Genomic DNA, 16,825 nt, shown 5'->3' with positions numbered 1-16,825 from the left:
TTACTTTCCATATATTATCAATAAGCCTTAAAATAACCCTGTGGGGTAGCATTGTTTTGCAAAAGAATTAAAATAAGCCTGTAGGGTAGCATTGTTTTGCAAAAGAAAAACCGGACACCAGACCACTGAGTGCTGAAGGACTGTGATTCAGATGTTAAAACCTATACTCTTCCCCTCTCTCCACTGGTTTTCAAACTGGGACTCCAGGATCTCCCGTGAGAAAGCGCCCCGTGTAGGTTAACACCAGGGCCAACACCCACCACTGCCGCTCCAAACAAAGCACCTCCGCCTTACCTGTTCTATCTATAGTGGGCTTCTCCATAAAACTTATTTTAAAGAAAAGTTTCCTTCTGATTACGGAAGGAAAAAAGTCTGGAAAAAACTGTGACTCTACCTTGCCCGTGTGGATGAGGAGAGCACCCCCTTGGACGATGGGACTTAAACTGGACCGTGAAAGACAAAGCAGAGCTTGGATCACTGCCTGGCCTCTTCACCCACATTCAAAGCCTTCATGGCCCAACGCAGACACCACCTTCTTAGAAGCCCTCGTGTTCTTTGTCTAACAGGAAGCTTTTAGCTCTCTTAATATTTTGGCATTTATTTTCTGCTTTGTATTATGCTTATTTGTGTACTGACCTCATCGCCCTTACTAGACTAAATAAAATTCTTTTAAAAAGGATTGTTTGATTCATCTTTGTATGTCCCAAGATTTCCCAGGACCACAACTTGAACATAAGAAGGGTTCATTTCCTATTTGTTAAATGAATGAACCAGTGAATGAATGAAGGGAATCTAGAAAGCACAGAAGCTGAGAATGAGCTGTCTGTCACACAGAGGGACACTAAGTCCATGTGCATGACTAGCAAGGGTATGTGTTACAGGTGAGTAAGACACAAAGTTGGCTGTGACAAAAGCTAGGCTGAGGGATGTGAACACAACGGACGAAGTGATAAAAAGCCACTGCGGGAGCAGTGACACAGTAGACATAATGGAGTGTAAGAGTGCACCTGCACACACAGTGCACACACTGTTGTACGTTTGAATCACTCTGGGTCCAGGACCCACCCAGCATAGGCTGGAGGAAAGGATAACTGAAGGGACAAACAAAAGCAACCAGTTACTTCATCCCTTCAAACATCAATCTGGTTCAACTTATAAGTCTAACTCAGCAGCAAGCCCAGAATAAGCACTCAACAAATGTTAGCTAAATTGAATCCTTAATTTCCCATCTTTTTAGAGTAATGCTAATTTCTTTCTCACTACTCATTAACCGAGTTTTTTAATTCATAAGCTAATAATGTTTTCCAAGGATTTCCAAAAGGCTAAATCACCATGAAAATTATCATTTCAACTAATACATAGTATATTAATTGGAAGTTTAATTTTTCATGCCATGCTTTTCTAGTTGACAATATCCTTGTTATGTCATTAAACTATAATTGTGTAAATCTGCTTCAACAAACAACAACTGAACCATCAATAAACTATTATGGTTTCTATAATCCCTTGCAAAGATTAGTTTCAACATCATCATCATAAATTAGTACGGACATGTGCCAAATCTCCTGGTGAAATCCATGGATTAGGTCTGCATAGTCACCCCTGCATTTAAGTGCTCAATAGGTTGTCTCTAAAGTTTAATCACACTGTTAGGAACCTCACAGGAAATTTGATCCCTGATAAAACAGAGGATTTTAGAAGCAAGATGAAAAGTCATTTAAAGTCATCAGGCCTTTGGAGCCAGGATACACTGATTAGTAATGATGATATTATAAACGAAGCACTTTCACTTAAGAAATAATCAACTAAATTTACGGTGTCTTTTTTTCCTTTGGCCTTTAAAAAATTCCCATTCAACCCTAGATTTCTTCCTCATCATGAATTACCTTCAGCTGGGTTTTAGTGACAAGGTCTGAGAACAATATATTAAGAAAAAAATCTAACATCTAAATTTGTGAAAGATTATCTTAGAAAAACAGATCATTCAACTTTATCACAGATGTCTTCAAACAGGATAACCAGGTACAGCCTGGAAACAAAATAGGGTTCCCCTTTGAGACTCTCAAAAAAATTATAGATCTATTTTTTAAATGAACACATGTACAGATAGACATTTGCAGACAATTTCAAGGGCTTTCAGAACCTCTCTTGCCCATCCAAGAGGATCCCTTGAGGTCCACTGTCTACACCAACTGTACCCATTTAAATTTAATTTTTGTATACACAGGTCAATAATTTTAACCAATTTTATGATACATGATTATTTCTATGTGCTTTAATTAGGACATGTTACACTAAAAGTAAAACTATTTTCATCACTTTGGATTTGTTTTTGTTTTTTAGAGAGAGGATGGAAAAGAGAGAGAAAAAAAACATCAATTTGCTGTTCTACTTTTTTATGCATTCACTGGTTGCTTCTTATATGTGCCCTGACTGGGGATCAAACCCTGACATAACAGGATGATGGTCTAACCAACTGAGCTACCCGGCCAGGGCCTCATCATTGTGGGGTGTTATCAAAATAGGCTTCTGCAATCTTATTCCATAAGGACGTGTGCTATGATGGGAGGTACCCAGAGTGTTCAGGGATTAAGTCCTCACTTTGTTATCTACCTAAACTGCAGGTATTGGACATGTTACTTAAGCAATCTAAGTCTCAGTTTTCCCATCTGTTTTTGCAGAACTGTATAAGAGGAATACTTGAGATAACAAATATGAAAGAACCAAGGATGGTGACAGACACATAGCAGGAACACAATAAAGTGCTAGCTCATAAAAGGGAAAAGGGCAAAAAAGTCAGCTGGAGACCTGTAAAATCTAATCTGGCTGAAGTTGTCTATGTGACCATTTTCTCCTAAGAGACAGGAGAAGTCAGCACGTAGCTCTTAGTTACAGTTATGGAGAAGTAAAAAAATCAAGACAGAAAACAGAAGAAAGTGAGGAAAAACAAAAATAGATTTATAAAGGTGAGGATGGGATCAAGAATAGTATATTTTACTCACAATCACACATCTTTTAAGGTTAATAAAGGTTTTAAAAGATAATACCGCATAGAATATCTATTTGACCTGAGGGTAGGAAAAGTCTTAAAACAAGACACAAAAAGCACTAACCATAAAGAAAAGACCAATAAATTTGACTCCATTAAAATTAAGAACTCCGGTTCATTTAAAGACACTGTAAAGAGAGTGAAAAGGCAAACCACAGAATGGAAGAAGGCATTTTGCAACATACACACATGACAAAGGATTAGCTTCTGGAGTAAATAATGAATTTCTAAATAGCAATAAAAGACACACGGACTGATTAAAAAAAAAATGGACAGACCTGAACAGGAACTTTACAAATGAAGAAATTCAAATAGCCAACAAATACATGAAAAGCTGTTCCACTTGATAATTAATCGGACAGATACAAAGTTTACCAGATCAGCTAACTTGAAAAGCTAACAAGACAGAGTTTGAGAGGACAAGAGGCAATGTGAACTCTCATATATCACTGGAGGGAATATAACCTGATACGACATTTCAGAAAAGTTTCACTGGTACCTAGTAAAACTGAAAACACACATAACCTTGTGACTAGGGAGACCATACAATGCACCATCCAAATCTAGATATTTTTGAGAATTAAGGGTGTTATATTAATGGTTACACTAGGACAAGAGTCTTAAGCCATGATAAATGGTCCCCCTACCTATGAACCAGCAATTCCAACTCCTAGGTGTATAGCTTAGAAAAACATGTACACATGTGCACCAGATGACCGGTATGGAAATGCTCATAGCAGCTTTGTTCACAATTTCCCCAAACCAGGAAAAATTCAAACATCTTAGCAACAGTGGAATGGATAATACAAAAGTTGTAGAGGATTGTGAGAGTCCTATAAAAAGATGCTTGAAGGTGCTTTGGAAATGCAAATTAAAGCATTCAAAGGAAGAAATTTCCCTTCATCACATTTCCCCCATCATGTATCATTTACTATTCTGCAAGCAAATTAATTACCCCTACAGCTCACACATTCCTACTTTCCTAAAACGATTTCCTTTTCTCTCACTTTATACTAATACAGGCATCTGTATACAGGAAAACTGAAGGTATTCTGCAAAGAAATATCTAAAAGGCTGAAAAGTCATCCATTAGGAATCCTGGCATTTAACAAAACCAGGTTAGTTAAATTTTCTTCTAACCCGTATAAGAAAGTCCATGAAAGTTTCTGAAGTACATTAAAATTATTTATCAAACTTTCTCAACCATCTTCCAATACTCACTGTATTTGGCTTTCCTTCACGTTATGCCTCACATCTGACAGTTTCCACCTTATCTTCACAAATAGCGTGAGAGAAACATTTGGTGTACCGGCAATGACACAATATCCACTCTACTCTGAGGCTTGGGTATGGCTGGTAGGCAAACTTCTACTGACCAGCCAGTCATTCCCCTAAGTTCCTCTTTTAATGTTAAAACCTTCCTCTGTCTCTATCTTTTCTTTTCTTTTCTTTTTAACCATCCCTTCACCACCCCCAACTTTCAACCCTAAGCAGAAGTTTGCAGGTAAGAACCATAACCTTTAGTGAAACATGTAATGTTAATCTTTCCTTCTTAAAAACATAAAAAGACTGTCCCAGTTCATTTTGATACATGTGTGAAGAATTTATCAGTAGCAAAAGAATGGGGTGTTTAGCTATCCCAGAAAATCCAGGGTACACAAATAAGACAGGAAGAGTGCACTTTACTCATAGTCATTCCAAAAACAAACCAACACACACACACCTATTTTTGAGTGCCACAGAACTCTATCCCACCATTACTAATTCCTACATAATACTTCCACCTCCTATCCATAATGAGTCATCATATACTCTTTACCTTGAATTTCCTGGTACCTCCACCCCAAACATACCTGGTTCACTGGCTTCTTTAGCATATCCCAAAACCCCCTCCCAACTGCTGGTTTAAACTCCACCAGGGATTTGTAGTCCCTCCTCTGCCTTTACCCGCAGTCTCCCAGCACTCCTTGCACTTTGCTATACCAAAGTCTTCCTGAGACAGACACCCTGCTCCTCTTCTCCTGCCCCACCTTCAAGACTCCAGCTCAGGTTTCACCCAAGAAATCCAGCCTATCAAACAACCCTGTCTCCCAAACTAACACCTTTCTTTGCCTCATTCTCACTCCTGATGCAGTCCCCCAAATTACATTCACCCAGACCTACAGCCCAACCTCGCTCCTCTTTCTTCACACTTCTGCCTGTTCTCACCCTCCTGAATCCCCAATCCCCGTAAGATTTTTCTGTCATAAGTATATTTTACAAGTTTTAAGTAGCCTCCCTTCACATTTATGTCAGCTCTGCTGTCATACCATCTTTCTGAGATTCTCCCAAGCATATCCATACCACCCTGCCATGTTTTTTTTTAATGCTTCATATACCCCAAAGCTAGCAAACCTTTCTATTCCAACATGCCAATTCATTCCGACACCTGCCCACGATAGCAACTGCACCGGCTCTTCACATTCCCTCAATACTTCTCCCAATCCAGTGTCTACTTTGCGCTGCTTTCTCAACTCTGCTCATATCCACCACACCCAAATCCACTTTTACTCTGGCCTCAGATAGCTGCAATCTCACCCTTCTGCATCATTTCACCTGCCCTCAAATAACAGCCCTCGGTCTCCTTTCCACATCTCCAATACTGCACTTCTCCATACTCTCCCTCCTGCACCTGCTTGCACACCTCCAGTTTCCCCTCCCAACCACTCCCTCACCAGTCTTTCCCAGGCACTAGCCGCCCGCACCCCTCCCCACCGCCCCCGCGGTTCCTACCAAGTCACTCCCACTCAGAAAACCCCTCCAAGCCCCCGCCTACCGACCACCCAAGGCCCACCCCCACTATGATATTGCCCCGCCCCCTCTATGTTAGAGCCCCGCCCCTTGCCCTGGAGGCCCCGCTGAGGGGCGGGGACTGTTCTCCCTCCCCTTTCCCCCGCCCCCTACTGTCACGCTCAGGGGCAGCCTGACCCCAAGCGGCCCCGTGGTGACCCTCGCGCACAGGCCTGTGGGAGGGGCATAAGAAGTACCCTTCTTCCCCTCCTTCCGGCCCCCTCCCGCTCAGTCTCCACCCCCTGGGAACACTCGGAGTGGGTGACAGACCTGGCTGCACGCCACCTCCGCCGCGCCTGCCGGGGGGGTGCTGTCGCTGCCTGAGAAAGAAGCCGCGGCTGCCGCCCGGAGGAGGTGCCGTCGCCTCCGCCACCGCTGCCGCCGCCGCCAGGGGTAGGAGCTAAGCCGCCGCCATTTTGTGTCCCCCTGTTGTTGTCGTTGACATGAATCCGACATGACACTGATTACAGCCCAATGGAGTCTCATTAAACCCGGGCCGTGGCCCCACCCCTTCGCTGTTCCATTGGACAAGCCCGCTGACACTTAGGGCCACTCATTGGCCTACAGGTCTGTCCGTCACCCACGCACTAGCCATTCTGCAGCCCATTGGGGCAAGTTTCTGCCAGTCATCTCGCCTCCGCATAGACACACCCTTCGACCCGGCACCCCCACCTCCGGCACCACCCCGGGGGAGGGTTCACAACCAGTACCAATCCACGGACCTCTGGGCCCGCCTCTTCTGGGCACGTATTGGTCCAGCCTTTTTTCTCTCTCCCAGACACCACGCCACCTCTACTTCCACCGGCCCGCCCCCTCTGCCTCTAGAAATGGATTGGGTCTACTCTCAGGGAAGGCACTTGGCCTTATTGGCTGAAAGACAACGCCAATCAGAGGGCCTTTTCCCTCTCCCCTCCCCCACTCAACCCCAAACCCCCTAGCCCGCAGCTAAAGTTTGTGTGAGAGCTGATCGCTGGCGGCGGCCGCAGGATTTAGGGGTGGGCGCGGGCGGGCGCGCGCGGGCGGGCACGCGAAGTTAAAATTCGAGGTTCTCAATCGTCAGCTCCTGTGGTGGAGCGCGCGGACGGGCGCGCCGCCCGGAGCGTTCCATCCCGCCCCCTCCTCCACCCTACCCTGTCCCGTCCCGGGCGACTAGTCGCCCGCCCCCTGGCTCGCATCCTTACCCCCCACACACCCTCTAACCTGCAAGCCCCAGGCTGAATGCAGGCAGAGCGATCTCGCTGCAGCCTCCTTACCATCCCGTGCCGAGGGGGAGCAAGCACCTACCCGCCGGGCGTGCACCCCCGGCTCCACACTCGCCCGTGTCTGCAAGCACGTGCACCTTCGCTGCTGCCTCCAGCCACCCTGGTCCCCGGCTAACCTCGCCTGCAGCCCGGCCAATCGTTTGCTGCCCTTTGTTGCTGCAGCCTGGGTCTCCCCGCTGCCTTCCTCAGCCTCCGCCTCGTCCTTTGCCAGCCGCCCGGGTCCGCAGCGCCGCGCTCCCCCCGCCCGGGACCCACCGCCGCCGCCTCCTTCTCCTCCTCCGCCTCCTCCTCCTCGTCTCCGGGCTGCAGCGCACAGAGCCCGAGGCAGCGCCGCCCAGCCCCGCTCCCCCCGCGCCGCCAGCTAGCCCGCCCGGCCCGGCCGGGGGCGCAGCCTGGACCCCGCCCGCCCCAGTCCCCGCCCCAGGGGTACCTGCCTCCGCCCTGGGGGGCTCTGCTCACCGCCCTCGGGGGAGGGCGGGGATGCCGGTGTCCGCGAGAGGATGGGAACGCCTGGGCCGTTTGGGGCGGGGAGTGTGCTCGCCGGGGCTGGGACTGTGAGGTGCGGTCCTCGCCAATACGCCCCCCTCCCGCTGTTGTGGGCCCCAAACTTCTTCCTCTGACTGGGCCTTGCACCCTCGGGCGATCGCGGCAGTTTTGGGGTGGGGGATGCCTCAGAAGCTGTCTCTACCCTGATCTGGAGGAAGAGGGAGCAGTGACATTCAGCGACTGCGGACAGGGCACGGCAGCAGCATCCTTGGGTGGGAGTGAGGATGTCAGACGTGGGCTGGAGGGGGAAGCTGCCCCTCAAGATGCTCTCTCCTGGCCTGCGAGGAGTGGAAGAGCTCTGAGCTGCGTTCTAAGTGCTTCCTAGGGCGATGCAGCAGGATGGCAGAGGTGCAGGGGGAGTCGGGGGAAGATCGTTGGGGGGCCCTTCCCCCCTCTCCTATAGCCAGCACTTGAAGCAAGGCTGATGGCGAAGGTCGGTTTTCCAGGCTTCCCCTGGGCCCCCCGAGTTCCTGAGGCCCACATGGGGGAGCCTGGGGGCTCCTCTGGCCGCCCAGGCAAGGCCACTGTGAGGCTGCCCACATGCCTCCCAGTGCCCTCCAGACTGAACAGTTCTTCCCCGGAGATGGCTGGGATGATGGCAGGGACTTAAGAAAATAAGAAAAGTAGACTAAAGGAATGGCTCCTACAGAGTTTGAGTACGAAGTTTCCCTTCCCAGGCGCCATTTCTTTGAGAGAGAAAAACTATGGCTTTGTAAATGAACCAAGTTTCAGGCATGGTGGCCTGGGTGAAAAACCACCTGTTGACTGAAGTCTGTCCCTGGAGTCAGGGAGCTCTTGGGCCTTGGCAGGGTGATACAAGGTGCCAGGGAGAGGAGGCCCCAGGCTTCCTGCTCGGTTGGCCTTCTGGCCATCCTGATGCCACTGATACTGCAGCCACAGCATCTTCAACTCCCCATTAGAAACCGCTGTACAAACTAGGTAAATACTTTGCTAGAGCAATATATCTCAAACAAAACAAGCAGCGCGGCCTTGCCCTCAAACGCAGAACACAGTACACACTACGTCTTAAAGATGGTCTGTTCCTTTGGGGTGTGAGCTGTCCATACTTATATGCTTCTTGGCAGCAAGGTGAGAAAGGAGCTAAAACAAAGGGCACAGAGTTGGATGAAAGGATAGAAAAAGGGAGAGGGAGAGCAGAAGAGTTGTAATTTTACACCGAAAACTGTCACCGGTTCCATTATAAACCCCTTTTATAGGTGTTTTATTACTTGGTTGTTAGTTTTTAAAACACAAACCTCTTTAGATTAAATCTTGGCATTCACAGGCTCAGTTCAGGGAAGCAAAACACTGGGGAAATATCCCCCACCCGTCATGGGCTTGGATACTTTTGAGTTACATTACTGATAAAACAAACAAACAAACAGTAGGTTGGGTTTCCTCAGAGTCTCTCTATTTCTTTTGTTTATTATCTCCAGTAGCTGGCTTAAGGTGAATTTTTACAAGCCATTAGTTCATAATTCCGTCTAGTTCATTTAGATATTTCAAAGAGAAGGACATTTATAAGGTGTGCTTTTTTTTTATAATGCAGGTGCTGGAATTTTTATTTTCTAAGAAGTCACTAAGTAAACTTAAGAATCCTGGCAGACACTTTAGCCTTTATGTTCTTTTTTTTTTCTCCCTATGGTTTGCCCAGATGCACTTTATTTTGTGACTTAGGTTTGAGTCCCCCAGACTGCATTTTTATCTCAAGCAATAAAAGTAAACCATGCCTTAATTAAAAACAAGTTTCAAAACCCCAAATCTCTACACTCAAACTAAAGTATGCTAAAGAAGCAGCTAAAGACAATAAAACCCAAAAAGTCCACATTTAAGATGTCTTCAGCCAATGAATTATGGGAGATTTATGAACATCTAACACTCATTATCACTAATGAGTTAGCCACATGGATTTCCAGTGCATCAAGAAGTGAAGAGATACCTTAGAGAGAAATGGGACTGGTTTGCCTGGCCTTGTGCTCCTGTATTCTAGGCACCGAGGAAACACAGAAGAGGGGAGTATTTTTTATCTAATATCTTCACAGGTCTTCTGAGATTCTTTTCTTAATAAACAAAGTTCTCTGACAGGGGCATGGCAAGGAAAGGGAATGTGTTGCTTTCCCATTGATACTCCCCTCTAAGGTTACTTGTCCTTTGAGAAACCCTGTCTCTTCAGATAAGTGGAACTGGAAAGGATAGCAGAGACACAGCCAGAGATACTTAATGCTCACTCCTAAACCTCTCTTATCTGTGGTATCTCAAGTCCTCTGCTGAGCCAAACAGCTCAATTAAGAAGTTAACCTAGAAATAACTTGAATTGAAAACCGAGCATTGTACAAAATTTGCAAGCTGACTGTGCTGAAGGACGATGAATTCAGGGGGCTCATCTGACCAGTTCTCCTCTTTCCCCCAAACATCTGCCAATGTCCACCACTGCCCATAACTACTGAAAACTACAGTTATACTGCTAAGTCCACAGATCGCTGGCGTCAGAAAGATCTGGGAATGAGTGCTTAAAACAGTTTCTTTGGCCTAACCCCAGAGATTCTGATTCAGTAGGTCTGGAGTAGGGCTCCCAAATCTACATTTTTAGCCCATGACTTTACTTGAAACTTATTGTCACTGAATTTGAGAAGAACTGGCATTGGCTGAATCCTCTCCACACACACACCCCCCCCCCCATCTGCAAAGGAATGTTTCTTCTGTGAATGTTTTAGCAAGAAGGTTATAGTCCCTAGTACTGGGACTATTCCATGGATCTATTTGTCCTTATTCCTGAGTAAGGATAAAAAAAAAAAAAAAATGCAGAGGAGCCCTGGCCGGCTGGCTCAGTTGGATGGAGTGTTGCCCCACGCACCAAAAAGTTGCAGGTTTGCTTCCCAGTCAGGACACATGCCTAGGTTGTGGGTTCCATCCCAGGTTGGGGCACATATGGGAGGCAACCAATCAATGTTTCCCTATCACACCAATGTTTCTCAAATCAGTATAACATGTCCTCAGGTGAATTTAAAAAAATGCAGAGGAGCTGAAGGAAATCTGGAGGGTTTAATATGGGGGTCTTCACTTGATCCAAAGCAAGTCAGACAAACAGCCTAATAAGAGGTAGCACACCTACAGATGCACTAACCAGTCCTTCAGAAGGAAATTGGGTAGGAACTGATTTGTCCAAGCCTCAGCCCATGATGAATTCTATTACATTCAATTAGTTAGTTTTAAAAAAAACAACCATTGGTCTACACCCCCACCTCCTTTCCAACTGCCACATGGAATCCTCTCTCCTCATTGACTGGAAACCGTATCCCCACAACATCACAGTGTCTGGTTACACACTCAATGGCAGAGGGGATGGAAGATGATCAGTAGAGCCAGCCACTCCTTTTAGATAGGGTAGCGAGTCCAAGTGGTAACTTTGTGTATGACAGTCTGTATTAAATACAGATAGTCTGTACCTACATCCCACTTGTGCTTTCATGCTGAAAAACCTTTCATATCTTTTAAATGCACACTCCTTAGTCTACCTGTAAGGCTGTGCACATCTGCCTGCAGCCAACATCTCATCTCTAGCTTCTGCCAGCCCACCACACTCCTCCAGGCCTAGCACACACTCCCCTCGGCAGCCATGCCCACCCTTTCTACCTCATCTGATGAAGAACTTCAAGATGGATTCCTCCAAACCTTTGCTTGGCTTCTGCATCCTCTATGACATTTTCCTGGTGTTTGCAGGGAGCCCACAGAATTTGAGCATAACTTTACTCCAGCCCTGGCATTTGTGAAGTGCTCAGGTCATATTTGCTGAATTACAGAACAAACAAAAGCACTTACCTTACTGTGTTGTCACATTTTTCCCGGCTTCCTAATTAGTTTTTCTACTGCGTAGACCAGCTTGTTCATCTGAGTAACTAACTGTCCTAGTGCCTGGCACATAGAAGCTATTTAATAAAGAAACACCATCCATATCTGGCTGCACATAAGAATCACCAAAGGAACTTCTGAACCAACCTAGCACTTAAGTCCCACCTGAAGCCATTTAAATAATAATATCTGGGAGTGGGGCCCATTCATTCATATTTTTTAAGCACCCTGTGCAGAATAGAGAAGCCACTGATTTATGTATATAAGGAGAATGCCTCAGCATCAAGTAAGAAATTCTGAAAAAGAAAGGAAAGTAGTAAAAGATAGTAAAACTAGCTAAATGTTGCTGAGCGATCTGAGTTCTCAGAGATCTTTTTGTTTTTGAGACTCAAAGGTGTGGTGGCTTTTCACTAATCATCATAAGAAAATATTAAGAACCAGTTTTTAGACCAAGCTATCCAAAAAGAAAACTTGGACTACCCCAATATTTATTCAATGATTTTAGTCGCTTGGATTTTCAAATTTGGGAGAAACTGACAGAGTTGTCAATTTTAAGTCTAAATGATAAAGACATTTTTAAAAAGAACTAACTGCCATTCACTATTTGCATTATTTCAAGAAGAAAGGGCATTTCAACCCTCAGAATAGTGAGAACATGCTCTCTGAATGGTAGGTAGCTCCTCCCACACAAGGAAAGTGGGTGACTTTACATCAACATGTACATTTTTTCTTCCTCTTTTTTTGTATTTTAACACAGACGTTGAAACTTTAAATTTGGCTACCTGATCAGAGTACATTCAGGAACCACTGGACTATTTTATACTTTCCCAGGAATGAGAAAGTATAGATCATGTTCATTCTAAGTGCTAACAATTTTCTCCAATATCCCTAACCAAGGTACTCAATTAGTCAAACCTGGTTTTCTCTTATTCTATCTTCAACACAGAAAATATATAGCTGAGAGGGCCAGTGGCAAATAAATATGGAAGAGAGCCCAAATTAAATGTAGGACACCAGATTTTTTTATATCTCTGCCATGAACTATTATGTGTCCTTTGGCTAATCATAGTGGCTTGCTTTAAAACTTTGGTTTTCTAGGAGACAATAAGCACACAGAGGCAGCTATGTCTTCAGAGCTTAGCACGGTGCCTGTTACTATGTAGATGCTCAGTAAATATTTGTTAAATTAATAGATTAAATCCAGGGAGTTATTTTACATCATCTATAAAGTCTTAGCTAAGCTCCAAATTCTACAACTTATTTCAATGGTAAACTAGAAATCTCTCTGTGATTCCCAAAAAGTAATTATTCTTGTATATAAAGTAACTAAAGAGCCCTTGCTGGGTAGCTCAGGTGGTTAGAGCATTGTCCTAATGCGCCAAGGTTGCACGTTCAATCCCTGGTCAGGGCACATTCAAGAATCAACCAGTGACTTCCCACCAAGAGGGAGGCGTAGGTAGACATACTGTGCCTCCTTATACAACCAAAAGAAAGACAACAATTTAAAAACAAAATACCAGAACTGACAGAAAATCAAACTGTATGGAAGTCCGACAACCAAGGAGTTAAAGAAGACACATTTATCTAGACCAGTAAGAGGGGTGGAGATGGGCAAACGGGCAGAGAGAACTTGCAGCAAGTCAGAAGCTTGAGGACCCGGTGAGGCAGCAGCTGGCGGTCTGGGCGGTCCCACATTTGCATGCAGATAAACTGGGAGGAACAACTGGGGAGCGAGACAGGCCATGCAACACAGGGTCCCAGCGCAGGGAAATAAAGCCTCAAACCACCAAATGAAAACACCTGGAGGGGTTGAGGCGGCAGTGGGAGAAACTCCCAGCCTCATAGAGCCTCATAGGAGAGTTCATTGGAGAGACCCACAGGGTCCTAGAATGAACACAAACCCGCCCACCAGGGAATCTGCACCAGAAGGGCCCAATTTGCTTGTGGGTAGTGGGGGAGTGACTGAAAACCAGCAGAGAACAGAGCAACCACCATTGTTCCCTCTCAGACCCCTCCCCCGCATATAGTGTTACAACCCAGCGATGTGGTTTACCCCACCCTGGTGACACCTAAGGCTCTACCCCTTACTACACAATACGTGCACTGAGAAAAAAAATGTGGCCCAAATGAAAGAACAGATGAAAGCACCAGAAAAAATACAACTAAACTACAAAGAGGTAGCCAACCAATCAAATGCACAGTTCAAAACACACTGATAATCAGGATGCTCACAGAATTGGTTGAATTTGGTCACAAATTAGATGAAAAAATGAAGGCTATGCAAAGTGAAATGAAGGAAAATGTACAGGGAACCAATAGTGATGGGAAGAAAACTGGGACTCAAATCAAAGGAGTGGACCAGAAAGAAGAAAGAAACAATCAAACAGAAAAAGGAGGAAACAAGAATTCAAAAAAATGAGGAGAGGCTTAGGAACCTCCAGGACATCTTTAAACATTCTAACATCCGAATTATAGGGGTGCTAGAAGAAGAAGAGGAAGAGCAAGAAATTAAAAACTTATTTGAATAAATAATGAAGGAGAACTTCCCCAATCGGGCAAAGGAAATAGACTTCCAGAAAATCCAGGAAGCTCAGAGAGTCCCAAGGAAGTTGGACCCAAGAAGAAACATACCAAGGCACATCATCATTACATTAGCCAAGATTAAAATGAAGGAGAGAATTCTAGAAGCAGCAAGAGAAAAGGGGACAGTCACCCATAAAGCAGTTCCCATAAGACTGTCAGTTGTTTTCTCAAAAGAGACATTACAGGCAAGAAGGGGCTGGAAAGAAGTATTCTAAGTCATGAAATCCAAAGACCTACATTCAAGATTGCGCTATCCAGCAAAGCTTTCATTCAAAATGGAAGGGCAGATAAAGTGCTTCTCAGATAAGATCAGGTTAAAGGAGTTCTTCATCACCGAGCTCTTATTATATGACAGGTTAAAGGGATTTATCTAAGAAAAATAAGATAAAAAATATAAACAGTAAAATGACAGCAAACTCACAGTTATTAACAACCAAACCTAATACAAAAACAAAAGCAAACTAAGCAAACAACCAGAACAGAAACAGAACAACAGAAATAGAGATTACACAGAGGGTTATCAACAGAGGAGTGGGGGGGGGGGAAGTTATGCAGAATAAGTAGAATAAATGGTAGGTAGAAAATAGAGGGAGGTTAAGAATAGTATAGGAAAGGGAGAAGCCAAAGAATTTATATGTATGACCCATGGACATGAACTAAAGGGGGGAATGTAGGTGGGAGGGGGTGTGCAGGGCAGAGGGGAATGAAGGGGGGAAAATGGGACAACTGTAATAGCATAATCAATAAAATATATTTAAAAAAAGAATTAGCCAGTAAATGCATAAATAATGGAACAACAAGTTGATGTTTCCTTCTCTCTCTCTCCATTCTTCTCTCTCTCAAAATTAATAAATAAAATTTTAAAAACAACGATAAAGTAGCTAAAGAATTGATGAAAGAGTGATTTCATTATATTTGTCATAGAAAGCATGGATAATAAAGAAAAAGAGAGGAAAAAGGAGAAAAATTTGTTGTAAATCCTGACACTGAAATATAGTATTTTGGCACATATTCTCCGGTCATTTTTTTTTACCTCAGTCAATATTTCTGTTGTGACTGAAGGCTGCAATAAAGTTTTCAGCTAAGGAAACCAGAGTATTAAAAAATAACTTACTAGCCCTGGCTGGGTTGCTAAGTTGGTTGGAGCATCGTCCCAATACACTAAGGTTGCAGGTTTGATCCCTAGTCAGGGCACATTCAAGGAGCAACCAGTGAAGGCATAAATAAGTGAAACAACAATCAATATTTCTCTCTTTCTCTCTCTCTCTTCCATCCCCCTCCCTCTATCTCTCTAAAATCAATAAATTTTAAAAAGCTTTGTAAGGAGAAACAACTGATAAATAATGAATGGGTAGAGCAGCAAGTCGATGTTTCTCTCTCTTTATCTCTCTAACATCAATTTAAAAAATAAGTTACTGGAACTCACTAGACTATTGAGCCTCCTCTGTAGATTTGCATGTATCATAATCATTCCATTTCTGGAAATTTTTCAATTTTTTCAACAGAATTGCAGAAAGAGGGCCTAAATTAACCTTTCAAACTGTAAGGTGCTTAATGCGGTCAACAGCCCATCATTTAAACTATCATAGTAAGTCTAAAACGACCCAAAGAAGGCTGAGGGGATCAGCCTGGTGAGCGCTCTTACCAGCTCGATCCTGTCCCTGGTATTAGGGACTACAGATGGCATGTGGAAGAGCATGGCTAGCATGATCATGACAACCCGGTCTAGAAACCCTGTCCTTCAGGGCTGGGATTGGGCTGGGTCCGTCTTTATACTCTACAAATGGCCATGTGCATGGTAGTAATAAATGATGTTGAAAAAGTTTAACGATCTGTTAACTATCTGCTTATCTAAAGCTTATCTTTTAAAATTTATAAAGTAGACTGTAAACTCTTAGCTTAAAGGTTTTTTGTATACTGTCTTATACATTGTAGGCATTTGTAAATTATGATGAAAGCATGATAAATATATTTCCTAGACAATATAATCCAGTCTAAAACTACTTTTCTAAGTTATGTGTGTTCATTGCGGAGTGTCTTTAAAACATTTAACATTTTAGCATTTGACCAATTGACGTCTTTTATTTACTATATACATTTTTTTCTAATGTGTATATATGTATACACATCAACTTGGAACCACTCCCATTTATTTTTCTCTTTCTAAGATCAAGAGTACCATACTTTGAGGATACCCTCTCTCCTCCCATAACTGTTTTAGCGGCCCCTTCTGGAGTTTGTGGCCTATTAACTTGCTCCATCTGCCTCACTTCAGTGGCTGATGTTGCTTGACATACATATTAGCTGGAACTGAGATCTTCCGTTTTCTTTCTATTGCAGTGCCATGCATCAGGTGATAACCTTTAGCAAACAGTTTATAATAGCTCCTAGGTTTTGTTTGCTGAGTCATAACAACTTCTAGTTGCAGTTATTTGGAATCTATAATATCTCCATTTGTGGCAGGAAGATTGTGTTCGCCTCTCCTACATTTCACAGCCTTCCTTTCAATAGGATCATGTGGCTAGTTTCAGCCAATAGATGGTGAGCAAAAGTAGTTTGTATTACTTCTGGCTCAAAGAAGTGAAGAACCAGGGTGGTCATTCTCTATTCCTCTCTTTCTTTTCCAATGCATCTCAGAAGCCGTGTGTTCCAGATGAGGAAATAATAAGTTGGCAGAGCCACTGTTCAACTGGTCCCCTGAGTGACT

General features: G+C 44.0%; 1 protein-coding gene across 8 annotated transcripts in view; it reads right to left on the bottom strand.

Moving 5' to 3' along the window:
* The window catches only part of KAT6B (lysine acetyltransferase 6B), a 187,390-nt gene extending 179,738 nt beyond the window's left edge, over nt 1-7,652 (bottom strand). For 3 of the 8 annotated variants that reach the window (XM_037130596.2, XM_037130601.2, XM_037130602.2), the window contains exon 1: nt 6,149-6,357. The gene's annotated coding sequence lies outside the window, so the exon portion shown is untranslated. Of the gene's footprint in view, nt 1-4,270; nt 5,739-6,148; nt 6,358-7,162; nt 7,183-7,256; nt 7,359-7,395; nt 7,415-7,570 lie in introns of those variants that run through there. The other 5 variants (XM_037130598.2, XM_053663816.1, XM_037130597.2 and 2 more) reach the window with 5 other exon arrangements.
* Between the last annotated feature and the right edge of the window lie 9,173 nt (nt 7,653-16,825).

Source organism: Artibeus jamaicensis, unplaced genomic scaffold (genome assembly GCF_021234435.1).
Source record: "Artibeus jamaicensis isolate MK-2021 breed Jamaican fruit bat unplaced genomic scaffold, CSHL_Jam_final contig_332, whole genome shotgun sequence".
In the NCBI taxonomy this organism is placed as follows: Eukaryota; Metazoa; Chordata; class Mammalia; order Chiroptera; family Phyllostomidae; genus Artibeus; species Artibeus jamaicensis.
This window is presented reverse-complemented; position numbering and strand designations above follow the sequence as displayed.